This window comes from Littorina saxatilis, linkage group LG12, assembly GCF_037325665.1.
Source record: "Littorina saxatilis isolate snail1 linkage group LG12, US_GU_Lsax_2.0, whole genome shotgun sequence".
Taxonomy (NCBI): domain Eukaryota; kingdom Metazoa; phylum Mollusca; class Gastropoda; order Littorinimorpha; family Littorinidae; genus Littorina; species Littorina saxatilis.
Genome location: NC_090256.1, coordinates 80,947,735 through 80,960,843, shown reverse-complemented (window position 1 = coordinate 80,960,843; position 13,109 = coordinate 80,947,735). Strand labels below are relative to the sequence as shown.

Sequence of the window (13,109 nt, the reverse complement as noted above, 5' to 3'; positions counted from 1 at the left end):
AGTAATCTTTATTTTCCAAATCAAAGAACATGTACATGAATTTACAACGATAAGTCCATTATTGTACACCAGCTAATCATAAATGGGTATTTGAAATACGACTCACATATTTGTTAGATTCAGCTGTATATTTTCAAAACTCTATGAACAACAATAAAAGACAGATGAAGTCTGGCAGGAATGTCAAAAGTTGAAAACTAATGTTCAACAGTGCCTCAACTGTAACCATGCGTGCGCCTGTGCACGGACCAGACATAATCATGTTCTGTACTAGTGCCAGTCATGCAACACTGCAGCAAGACTGGTTCTGTGCAGAATTAAAGTCGTAATCCCACCCCTCCTGTTTAATACTTGCTTCTTGGTATTTTACTTTTTATTGTACACTTATTATTTTGGGTGGTTGTAAGCTTTGAACGTTTACGTTTTATGATGGATTGAATTTGATGAATAAACATTTGGTGCTGGTAGGTCTGTTTGGTTGTTAATCGCGTGCTTGTGTTCGAAATGTTGTGTCCAATGCAGCGCTACGAGACCACAGTCTGGTGGGGAACAGGGCTAGAGAACATTTTTAGTATCACTTTTACAAGGCTGCTAACAGAATAATACTGAGTGTCTCTTGCATGACACCCAAAAAACAAAACAAAAAAGCATACCAACTAACATGTATAGCAGACTGGCACAAATCATCAGATGACCTTTTTGGGGGCGTTGGTTCAGGTAATAAAAGAATTATTTATTTAAGTAAGTGAACTTTAAATGTATTTAACGCATTGCCATAGAAACTGATTTTACAAACACAATGCAGACACACACAGAGACAACCAGGCTGTCGCTGCCTCTCACAGACGCAAGACGGATGTATGGTAAAACTTCTTTATTTTCTAATCATACAGGGCCGTAAAAGACTGCAATAAAGCAAAAATAACAGTCATGATTAAGAGCATAAAAACTAGTGCTAAAAAGTGATGTACAGTTATCATATTAATAGCATCTATCACCTTTTCATTATGCTCTTACTTTATCACAAGTTTAACACTGCATTAATGACATTATTATCACGAAGTTGAATAAAAATGGCAACGCTCAATCTGGTCACAATTTGTTCTTAGTTTACAACAATTGCACATTTCGCCATAGGTTGTCATACACACTTTCTTACAAAGACAATATTCACAATGCATATGTGCATACCTCGTCTTCTCCTAGTGATGGCAGCGAGCAACGAAAAGGCATGGGGATTGCCCACACAGGTTCCTGAAGAACACAAAATGTATGCTAATAACTATACATCAACGAATAAAATCTAGGTTAAACAAACCAGTGGTGCGAGAACACATTGGAGCGAGACAACGATACACACTGGGACGAGGCAACAATTCAACGTTAAAATTACGCATGAACTCAAGACAATACAAGAAGAGCAAACGCTCGATCGAGTCACTTTCGCAGTTCTGAATATTATATGAGGCATCAGATGGACAGGAAGAAATTGCTATTCACAACACAATGCATACCTGAAGAATTCAAGACATACCTGTGACCTTGAAAAAGGTCAAAGGTCACCAAAGCAGATGTCAAAGTGTAGAGGTCACTGGGAGTCACGTTCACATAAAATTTGAGCCCGGTCACTTTTATAGTTTCCGAGAAAAGCCCAACGTTAAGTTGTGTGTTGCCGAACAGAAAAGGCTAGTTATCTCCCTTGTTTTTCTGATAACGTTCGTAAAAGGCTACAGATGTAAATACTTTGATGTAAAGAATAATCCTACAAAGTTTCAATCACATCCGATGAACTTTGTCAAAGATATAAAATGTCTAATTTTTCCTTTGACGCTGACCTGTGACCTTGAAAAAGGTCAAAGGTCAACGAAACCATCGTTAAAGTGTAGAGGTCATTGGAGGTCACGACTAAACAAAATATGAGCCCGATCGCTTTGATAGTTTCCGAGAAAAGTTTTGGATGGACACACACAGGGGAATAAGGCACAAGCAGGTCTGCACATAAGTTGACCTGAGAGATAAAAAAAAAAATCTCCAGCCTCCACCCACCAGGAGCGGGAGCTTGGATTCGTAACTGTGACCTTCCGTATAGGACTAGGAGGCCGATGGCTTATCCACTAGGCCACTGCGCTCGTCAATTAACCATTTAATATAAATCATTTAAATCAATGTAAATACAACACTGAGACTTTGACAGACACCTACTTCTGACCAAATGTACACAGTTTTGACCAATCCAATAATGGATCAAACATGCTCTTCCTGTGCGTAACTTGGTTCAAAAAGAACATGTATCCACAAACATTTATGTTTCACTATTTCTGAGAATGTTTGTGTTTGAATGGAGTGTCCAATTACTGTTGGAATGTTTCTAAGGTTCATATTTGTATTCTCTCCCTGCATTCTGCTGCCCTATTCGCTTTGGACAAGTTATCCCCTGTGTATCATTGCTCCTTCAGTTTATTATCTCCTAATTTGTACCTTCAAACTTGACAAGATCAATAAAGCTGTACTCTCTCTGTAAGACTACCCTGTGACAGATTCTTTTATAAAAAAAAAAGGACCACTATCACTACAAGGCATTTTCAGTGTCTTAACCAGCCACGCCTAAGTGAGCAAATTCTTTCCAATAAGGGGAAACAACACCCACACGCATCTTTTTGATCACTGCAAAACATTATCTAGTAGATTTACATATACACTCTTCAAAAAAAGTTAAGGATCACTTTTTTACAAGCACACCACACAAAACAGACAAGACCGAATTCTTTCTTTTTTTTTAAAATTATATAATTGAACAATCAAGGAGTAATGACAAACAAAGCAAAGATCGAACGCGGCCGCCACAATTTAGCTAGAGTGGGTCAAACGTGACAACCCTCGAAAATGGAATTCACAACAATGTGAATCAGTGTGCCCTCCGTTGTGTGTCAGGCATTCAACACATCGTTGGCGCATGGAGTGGATCAGGTTGCATGTGAATGCTCTGGGAACTCCATTCCACTCCTGCTGGAGCCATTGCAGCAGTTGACCCAGATTGGCAGGAGGAGGGTGATGTTGCTGTACCCGACGACAAAGTTCGTTCCACATGTGCTCTATGGGGTTCAGGTCCGGGCTGTTGGCTGGCCACAGCATCCTGTTGACCCTGGCCTGCTAGATGAAGGTGTTTACAGCTGCAGAGCGATGGGGAGGTGCGTTGTCATCCTGAAGAATCGCAAGAGGGCCGATCGCTTGGAGGGCTGGAATGACTAGGGGTTGCAGGATCTCATTCTGGTAGCGGACACCGGTCAAGTTGCCCACTACATGGTACAGAGGTGTCCTTAGACGTGTGCTGATCCCTCCCCAGACCATCACAGAGCCTCCGCCAAAACGCTGTCGTTCCAGAACAGCGCCTTCTGCAAAGCGCTCTCCGCGACGCCTCCACACTCGGATGCGACCATCAGCAGGTTCCAAGCAAAAGCGGGACTCATCTGTACACAACACCTGAGCCCACTGCTGGCGTTGCCACCTCACATGTTGAGTGCACAAGGCTCAGCGACCTGCTCGGTGATTAGCAGTCAGGGTTGTTCCTCGGACTGGACTCCTTGCACGCAAGCCAAAGTTGTGTAAGCGGTTTCGGATCGTCTGACCACTAACAACAGGTGGTTTTTTTTGTGGGTTTTTTTTCGTTTATGGGCTGAAACTCCCACGGCTTTTACGTGTATGACCGTTTTTACCCCGCCATTTAGGCAGCCATACGCCGCTTTCAGAGGAAGCATGCTTGGTATTTTTGTGTTTCTATAACCCACCGAACTCTGACATGGATTACAGGATCTTTTTCGTGCGCACTTGGTCTTGTGCTTGCGTGTACACACGGGGGTGTTCGGACACCGAGGAGAGTCTGCACACAAAGTTGACTCTGAGAAATAAATCTCTCGCCGAACGTGGGGACGAACACACGCTGACAGCGGCCAACTGGATACAAATCCAGCGCGCTACCGACTGAGCTACATCCCCGCCCCACTAACAACAGTGTTGGTGGTAGCTTGTAGGCGTTGCCTAATGTTGTTTGCCGTAGCCATTCTTTGTTGCATGGCCTGCCTCTGAATGAAGCGATCCTCTCTTTGTGTGGTGTCTCGATCTGGGCCGACCAGAACGTTGTCGCTCCTGCACTCTTCCAGTTGCGTGGAATCTCTGTTTTAGTCTGATGATGACAGAGGGAGCCATTGCAAGCCTCTGAGCCACTTGCCTGGCAGCAACACCGTCTTGTAGCCATCCTATTGCCCTTCCTCTATCCAAATCGCTCAGTTTTCTTCATGGGGGCATGTTGCTACTGTGCATAATTGTGTCAGCGTGTCAACCTTTAAACACAAGCTGGTGAGCGATGTTCATAGCCAGGACCCTGTTGTAGCACGTGCATCACAACCTTTTGCCCTGGCATGCGTTCCTCAAATTTCATGGAGCTATACAAAACACCCTTTTTCTTCCAAAATGCAGAAGCTTTTGAGAAGTCCCACAAAGGGAAATAACTCTGCATGCCAAACAAAATTGTAAGTCAAGACTCATTGTTCATTTGTTGATTCAAACACATTAATCTTTTAATTATTATGTCGATGTTTAATTTTTTGGCAATGTTTTATAATTAGATCAGTTTTTTCAACCGATCCTTAACTTTTTTTGAAGAGTGTACATGCATTGAGGAAAGTGACAGATTATTCTCTTATTAAAATTCCGTTGTAACTTGTATGCACTACAAAAATGACCTTTGTAATTCCTAGCTGTTATTACACAAACACATTTCATGGTATTCTGCACAGTGCTTGTGTATCCGCCCTCATGATTATAATGCTTAGGATTGGTGTCATATGATTGCTCTAATTCCAAAAAGTAAATGAGAAGATATTTAACTAAATTTGTCCACAACTCTTCGCAGTAACACGAACGAAGAGACAGCTGCAGAAGAAATTGTTACATTTACTTGTGAGCAGCGCAGCACATGGACAGAGGAATAAAGGGTTGCTCCAGGAAACCATGATAAATATAAATCCAACAACTTTTTGATTATTTTACAACTGGTTCAATGATGAAGTGGTTAGATCCTGTTGCGACATTCTCAGTTACTTAACCTCCTCCCCCCCGATAGTCATAGAGAGACCTCAGCTTAAATCCAAAATTCCAACAAGTAATAATTGTAATAATTATATCCAGCGGGGAAGTGAGTTTACCCAACCGAAGGGTTGGTAATATATCTGGTTGTGTACATTCTCAACTATGCTATAGGCGAGCAGCCATACATCCACAAAATAAAGTGTCTTTCCCTTTCAGCAGCACATGTACGTGTGCAATGTGCTGGTGTACTCTCACTCCTCTTCTTCTTTCAGGGCACATCTTTTCTGGGTGTTTGAAACTGAGAGGAGGCTGTCATCCAATACCAGCGCCTTGGATTCCTGAAGAACGAAAAGATCACAAAAATCACAAATTTGTTTCAGTAAAATCAGTGAAATCTTATTTTGCAACCAAGGGCAAAGAGTGCTGTCTGCCATTGTCAAAGGAAGACATTACACAAATCGAACATGGTTTTCAGATATAGCACTTGATAACCTACACATTGATATTTAAATTTCCTGTGAATTATTTTAATGATCATATGAAACTTGTTTGTAATCATAGGCAATTGTTTCAATACTTTTTTGATAAATTTAAAGGTTTAAAAGTTAATTCTTATCAGGCGTTTTCGTCTTTACTTATTGTTTTTGTATCTGGCTGAAGTTGGCTTATGCAATGTTTTGTTCAGTTCTAACACTTCTCTGGATGGGATGTTTGCTATTTTTTGTTCTGCCCCGGAGATCTTTAACTGCTTTCTCATTTGTTCAGTTATGGTAATCATCTGCACTTCTTTCCACAGTGACATTATTTTTGTTTTATTTGGATGGAGAGAAAAAAATGTACTGACGAAATTGTCGTCTTTTTTATTTTATCTCTTTTTACATTCGATGCTATGTTAAAAGTGCATTTGATTTCTTTCTGTCTGTGCTTTTTGTCTTGAAATTGCTAATAACTTCTGCATCTTTTGACCAAATTACTTCATACTAACCTTCACCCTGCTTCGTGGGTCGTGGATGACCCAGAGCCTCACAAAATCGTATTTATATCTCTGAAACTATTTGGAGTTTTTAAAGGCTGACATAGTCCTATTTGATTAGTTTAATTACATCCAGGGCTTTTCCCATTGTTGCGGGGATGTATAAATTAAGCTTCCTGCAAAGTTTTAGGTTTGAAGTCCTCACCAATTACGAGAAATAATTAATTATTTATTGCATTGTTTAGCAACAGTTCTCCAAGACTTGGGCTACTTTTAGACCGTTGACCTCACTTTGTGACGTTTCGTAAACCAAAGATGGCATTTGAGACTGTTCTGTTTACATTTGACACTATCAACACCACTTTGCAATACTGTAATAATTTTTTCTGTGTTTGAAAGCTACAGCCAATCGTTATTATATCCCCTTAGATACAGTTTTATAACATTATTGGCACATGTAAACAATATGAATTAATTAATGAACGCTACGAGTATGGCAGCCTTTAATTGAGATTTCATGTAATCTCCAATCACCATGCGACCTTCCCATTGCCCAACTTTTGAAAGACTATCTTTCTAATCTAAACAAACAAATAAACGATGACGCAATTTCAACTACACAGTCCGGATGATGTTGGTCATGGACGACCCATATGGTAAGGAATTTTAATAATAATAATAATAATAATACGAGAATTTATAACGCGCACATATCTCATCAACAGGCGACCCAAGGCGCACATACACTCATTCACACACACAGAGACTTAAAGTCATTAACACACACACACCATCAACCATTAAATATGTACAGTTATTCAGGGTGGGCAGTGTAGAATGCATGGATTATTTGGAAAAAAAGGAATGTCTTGAGTGCAGATTTGAATGATTCGAGGGACTGTTGTTGACGGAGGGGGAGAGGTAGTGTGTTCCATTGGCTAGGTGCTTGGAAAGAAAATGAGCATTGACCTGCTGTTTTGAGTTTGGTGTGGGGGATGTTGAGCTTAAGGGAGTCGGCAGATGATCTGAGTGCTCGTGAAGGGACATATAGAGAGAGAGAGTCGGAGAGATAGGCAGGGGCGAGACCATGGAGGCATTTGTAGGTGAGAGTGTTGATTTTGTATGTGATACGGGCAGGAACGGGCAACCAGTGGAGCTGATTTAGGAGGGGGGTGATATGGTCTCTCTTTTTCTTTCGTAAGACAAGACGGGCAGAGCTATTTTGAATGCGTTGGAGACGAGACATAGAAGAAGAGGGAAGACCAGTCAAGAGAGAGTTACAATAGTCAAGACGTGAGAGAATGGTGGAAGTGACCAGTTTGGCGGTAGCATCTGTGGTGAGGTACTTCAATCAATCAATATGAAGCTTATATAGCGCGTATTCCGTGGGTACAGTTCTAAGCGCTTGTCGAAGAGTTGTCAACAGGTACTTGCGGATAGTGGCGATTTTGAATGCGTTGGAGACGAGAGATAGAAGAAGAGGGAAGACCAGTCAAGAGAGAGTTACAATAGTCAAGACGTGAGAGAATGGTGGAAGTGACCAGTTTGGCGGTAGCATCTGTGGTGAGGTACTTGCGGATAGTGGCGATGCGGCGGAGTTGGAAGTAGCAGGTGCGAGAGACAGAAGAGATGTGTTGTTTCATGGAAAGGGTGTTGTCTAGAGTGACTCCGATATTTTTGACAGCAGAAGACAGAGGGACAGAAGAGTCAGAGAGTTGAAGAGAGTCAGAGGTGGCTTTGGAGAGTTTGGATGTAGTGCCTATTAGAATGGCTTCAGTTTTGTTGCTATTGAGCTGAAGTTTGTTTTGTGTCATCCAATTCTGCACGTCAGTGATATAGTGTCAGAGATAGAGGAAAGAAGAGATTCAGACTGGTCAGGGGAAGAGCTGTTGTAAAGTTGAGAGTCGTCCGCAAAAGAGTGGTGGAGAACGTTGTGTCGGTCAAAGATGTGGTCAAGAGGTTGAGTGTAGAGAGTAAATACAGTAGTACAGGCCCAAGGACTGAGCCCTGAGGGACTCCGCACTCAAGCCTGATGGGGTCAGATTTCAGTTTGTCAATCGAAACAGTCTGGTAGCGGTCTGTGAGATAAGAAGAGAACCAAGAAAGAGCTGTGCTATGGATACCAAAGGTGTGCTGAAGGCGTTGAAGGAGGATGTTGTGGTCGACTGTGTCAAAGGCCGCTGATAGATCAAGTAGGGCGACGGCAGAGATTTCAGCTTGGTCAGTGGCAAGGAGGAGATCATTAGTGATTTTGAGAAGGGTAGTTTCGGTGGAGTGGTGAGGACGATAGGCAGATTGAAGCGGAGAGAGAAGATTGTTGCAAAGAAGGTGAGAGTTGAGTTGTTTCAGGAGTTTCGAGATGAAGGAAAGGTTTGAGACAGGGCGGTAGTTGCTGAGAGTGTTTGGGTCAAGCGATGGTTTCTTCAGTAGAGTAGAGGTTTGACAATAGCAGTCTTAAAGGAGTTGGGGACAGTGCCTGTTTGCAGAGAAGTGTTGATGATTTTGAGAATAGAAGGGAGGGGGTCAGGAAGACAGTCAGAGTAGAGTTGTGTGGAAAGATGGTCAAGGTCACAGGTTTTCAAGGTCATTTCTTTGAGGACTTTCTCCAGGTCAGTGAGAGTGAGAGGCTGAAAGTGTGTGAAGGGAGTGCCTGTAAATGCAGGAGGAGTTTCAGAGTTTTACGTTGTTTATCCCTATTCAGATGGCGTGGGTCGTGTATGACACATACTTTTTACGTTGAATCCTTAGGAAATTATGGGTCGTACACGACCCACATAATCCGGACTGTGTAGTCCAAAGCATGATCTGGTGAAGGTTAACGTACATTAACTTCAGCTATGCAGTCCGCTGATTGACACTTTTATAGGTATACAACCCACCCACCCCCTTTCCCAGATCATTGGTGACCTAAAAACAGCAGTTATAGCTAGGTTCAGGGCAAACCCTAGACATGAAAGTGCTTTTCATTCACAATTTAGGATGGATAATTTAAATCGGAACACATTTGTTTTACCTTCGGACAGGAAACTTTGTGGAGTGGTCATGAACAAATTTAAATTCATGCACAACTACCAAAAATGCAACCCTAAAATTAAAGAATGCTAATAACTCTACATCTGTTGACCGAATTACTTTATATTTGGAAGACATAAATATCAGCCTATGCATGACCCTTCCACAAAGTGACAATTATATAGATCAAATGGTCTGACGTTTGTGCAATTTCAAAAAAGGTTACCGAATTCGGCGATCGACTCAAGAGAACAAGGTTTGACATTGAGCGGCAGCAATACTTACCTAATCTGAACCCTCCAGACCTTAACCTTTCGGATTATCTGAATTTCCGAGTATACACAAACACCCCTTAGATCATCAGTGACCTGAAGAAAGCAGTTACAACTAGACTCAAGGCATTCCCCAAGCAAGAAAACTGTCGTCTGATTGACAATTTCGGAGGTGTAATTTGGAACACATTTTGGAGAAAAGGTACATGTCGTACCATTTTACCTACAGACTCAAAGATGTGTAGAATGGTCATAGACGAACTAAAGTGCATGCACAACAACTATAAAAATATTTGCCAAATTAAAATGACTGGAAAATGTAACCCCTTTGTTGTGAAGTGACACTTCATCCATGGGAAATGCCCTGATCCTGCCTGTGATTGCTGCAACTAAGTCACTGATTGTCTAATGTTGATTAAGGTATACTATGTTATACGAATTACCCCAAAGGTAACAATTTGGAGGGCAAAAATTGGGCAAGTTTGGCTACCGCTCAATGCCAAACCTCGTACAAATGAGTCAATCCCCGAATTTGGCAACTTGTTTTTTAAATTGCACAAGAGTCAAACCATTTGATTTATAGAATTTTCACTTTGTGGAACTGTCATGCATACGCTGAAATGTATGTCCCTCAAATATGAAGTGATTCGGTCAACAGATGTAGAAGTTATTAACATTTTTGAGGGTTGCATTTTTTGGGGGTCACCCTGTATAAAGATTTTTGCTGAACTTTAATGACCCCCTTCATTGTAAGGTTACACTTGCGCAATGGCGCGCAAAATTCATCAATGACATGAACTCATTCCTCTAAGGCAAATGCCCTGATCCTGCTTAATTGTAACTGCTGCATTCAAGTCATTGATTGTCTAGAGTTGGTTAGAGGTTACTAGGTACTAACAATCTGGAGGGCTTAAAACCGGTTAGTATAGCTCAGGCTCAGTTTTCAACCTGGTAATGTTGAGCCAATCCCCAAAATCAGATTTATTTTCCGAAATCTCACAAAAGTCAGATTCTTTTAGGCTACCATTCTTTTACCTACAAACTGGCAACTTTGTTGAGAGGTCATACATAAGCTGAAGTGAATATACACCAAATATGAACTAATATGTGATCGACAGATGTGGAATTTATTACAATGAGAATTTTTTTTTATGGGTTACATTTTTGGGGTTACCCTGTACAAACTTCAGTTTTCTTTTTAAATGTTACGTGAGAGAAAATGTTCTTTCATCAAGTACAGATGAAGTTCAGAAAGTAAAAATACTTAACAAATTGCTTTAAATCCAAGAGAAGGTGTGTGAAGGATTGGGGGGTTTGAATCAATAATATTAAAATGAATAAAAAGCACTGACTCGACCACGTACCATATATATTCTTACTGGTTGATGAGCCTTGAATGTGTGCAGACATGTGAAAGGTTTGTGAAGAGCAACAACTCAACTGAACCCCTGACGCATAGGCTCTTCCTTCCTTTTGTTCAGTGAGACTCTTCCATTTGTGTGGATCAGCAGCATTACCGGCATGCCAGGCAGCTACAAAAGATGGAGAAAAATAAAACATTAACAAGAAACAATGGAGAAAAATAAAACATTAACAAGAAACAATCAGCAGTATTATTTTCAAGGTAACATAAATGTTCTCTGAGCCTGTGCCAAAAATAATTTCTCTTTGTGAAAGCAGCAAGTTACTAATAGCACCATACCTTCATAAAGTAAACCCTTCAGAGTGATAGTACAAATAATTTCATCAGTTTTTATCAATTGGAAGGTCTTGAAAATGTTATAAGAATGCCCAAAAATGGCAAAATCAGACACTTTCACAGAGTATGAGAGTTACTTGCCTTGGGAGTTTGCTTGCACTTGCAAGAGATCTAAAGCGAGTTTCTCTGCACTGATCGTTAGATTTGAATTTAGAAAACAACCAAACTCATCGATTTTATATGGAGATTAATGTGTTCAAGCCTGTAGTTGCTAGTTTAAATGCAGTATGTTTGTATTCACTATTGTTTCGTCTAGAGATTTACATTTCGTACATTAGAGCGTTCGGAACCTTTCAATCGCTAGCTCATCAACCTGTGAGCTATCGAGGATTCAGGCCCATTGTTGGGTAAGTAATTTTGGTTGTTGGTTAAGTTACCAAAAATGATTCCCCCCTCTGCTTCTTTCTCTCTGTAAATGAGTAGGGCTAGTTATTTTTCGGTAACTTACCCAACAACCAACCCAACAACCAAAATCACTTACTCAACAACGCCCCCCCAAGACATTGACATTTTCAAGACCCTGTTTTCTAAGATATTCTGGTCATAACTTATGTAAGTTTACCCCCATTGTAAGACCTGATTTTTTCAGGGTTTTGAAAATCTTAAAAGGAGGATTTCACTACCTATGACCGCCACCCCCAATCCCCAATGTTCAACGTTAAGCTTTTTGTCCACAGCCGGCCGGCCATTCGTCCGGCCAGACATACCGACTGACAGTGAATCCTAATACTAGTGGATTACTCCTTTTAACTTAAGACATATTTTATTTTACTCACCTGAGCAATAAGATAATCAATGTGCCCTGAAGGACCTCTATCGCTTTGGTACTGGTAGCTCTCTCACCTATGACGTAAGATAAGACAAACTATGAAACAGCAATATTTTGTCTGATTTATTTTACGTATGGCGAAGGCGAGTCGAATGAGCATTTGCTTTTCTTGTTGAAAAATTCTAAGGACACAGATTTTCCTCTCAAATCAATGCAATAGAGAAAACTAGAAAGTCAAAGTGTGTTGAGATCTTCACTTTTATTTTTAAAAAGGATACATATATCACTATGCAATTCTAACGTTTTCAAAAATTGATATCACTGAGGGTGCCCAGGTTATGCTATCTGCATGTAGTAATTCTTTCTTTCTTTGGTGTTTAACGTCGTTTTCAACCGTTCAAGGTTATATCGCGACGGGGAAAGGGGGGGAGATGGGATAGAGCCACTTGTTAATTGTTTCTTGTTCACAAAAGCACTAATCAAAAAATTGCTCCAGGGGCTTGCAACGTAGTACAATATATGACCTTACTGGGAGAATGCAAGTTTCCAGTACAAAGGACTTAACATTTCTTACATACTGCATGTAGTAATGACCTAACACCACAGGTGTAGCAGTTCTCTAGTCTGGTTGGCCCAGTTATATGACAGTAAGCGTACATGGTAGAGTGATGCCCTGTCAATGTCATGTAGTCTCAAACTTTAACAGAAATCCCAAACATCATTATCATCATTCCCATAACAGTTATAGTCAACAATAATGTCAGCTCTGAATAAGAGTTAAGACAATGAAAAATAAAACGAAAAAAAACAAATGACCTGTATCCATGAACTTATGAAGAGCAGCTAAGATTCTCCCTAGCTGTAAGCTGTAAGCGTTCAAACAAAAGGATGGATTCGTTGTATGTAAAAGCTCGGTGGTCTGAGATCAGATTCTGGCCGTGCACAGGATGCGGATGGTAACATAAATAATTTGTGTAGAGTAAAAACAATCACAACTGGCCATACATTTAAGGCTGGAGTACACTTTGGAAAGTACGTTGGAGTAGCCTCCCTTCCCGGGTTTAGAACGCGTTTCGTGTCGTAACAGATTATCCACTTATTAGCCATATCCGTATGCAAAATAATGAAACAAACATTAGGAAATGGCAGACGTTTACAAATATCGACATTCTCTATCGATATATCAGTGCAATAAAAAAAAACAATTGTTAGAACTTGCATTTACTACATGTCGTGCGT

At 40.7% G+C, this 13,109-nt stretch overlaps 1 long non-coding RNA gene across 2 annotated transcripts; it reads right to left on the bottom strand.

Annotated features, from left to right (window-relative positions):
- Positions 1-808: 808 nt before the first annotated feature.
- On the bottom strand, positions 809-11,980 carry LOC138982908 (uncharacterized). Of its 2 annotated transcripts, XR_011461004.1 has the most exons (4): positions 11,878-11,979; positions 10,707-10,874; positions 1,192-5,423; positions 809-905 (listed from the first exon to the last, which is right to left on the bottom strand). It is a non-coding gene; the product is annotated as an uncharacterized lncRNA (long non-coding RNA). The 2 variants fall into 2 exon arrangements; XR_011461003.1 differs by lacking the exon at positions 809-905 and having other exon boundaries at positions 4,377-5,423; positions 11,878-11,980.
- Positions 11,981-13,109: the final 1,129 nt, after the last annotated feature.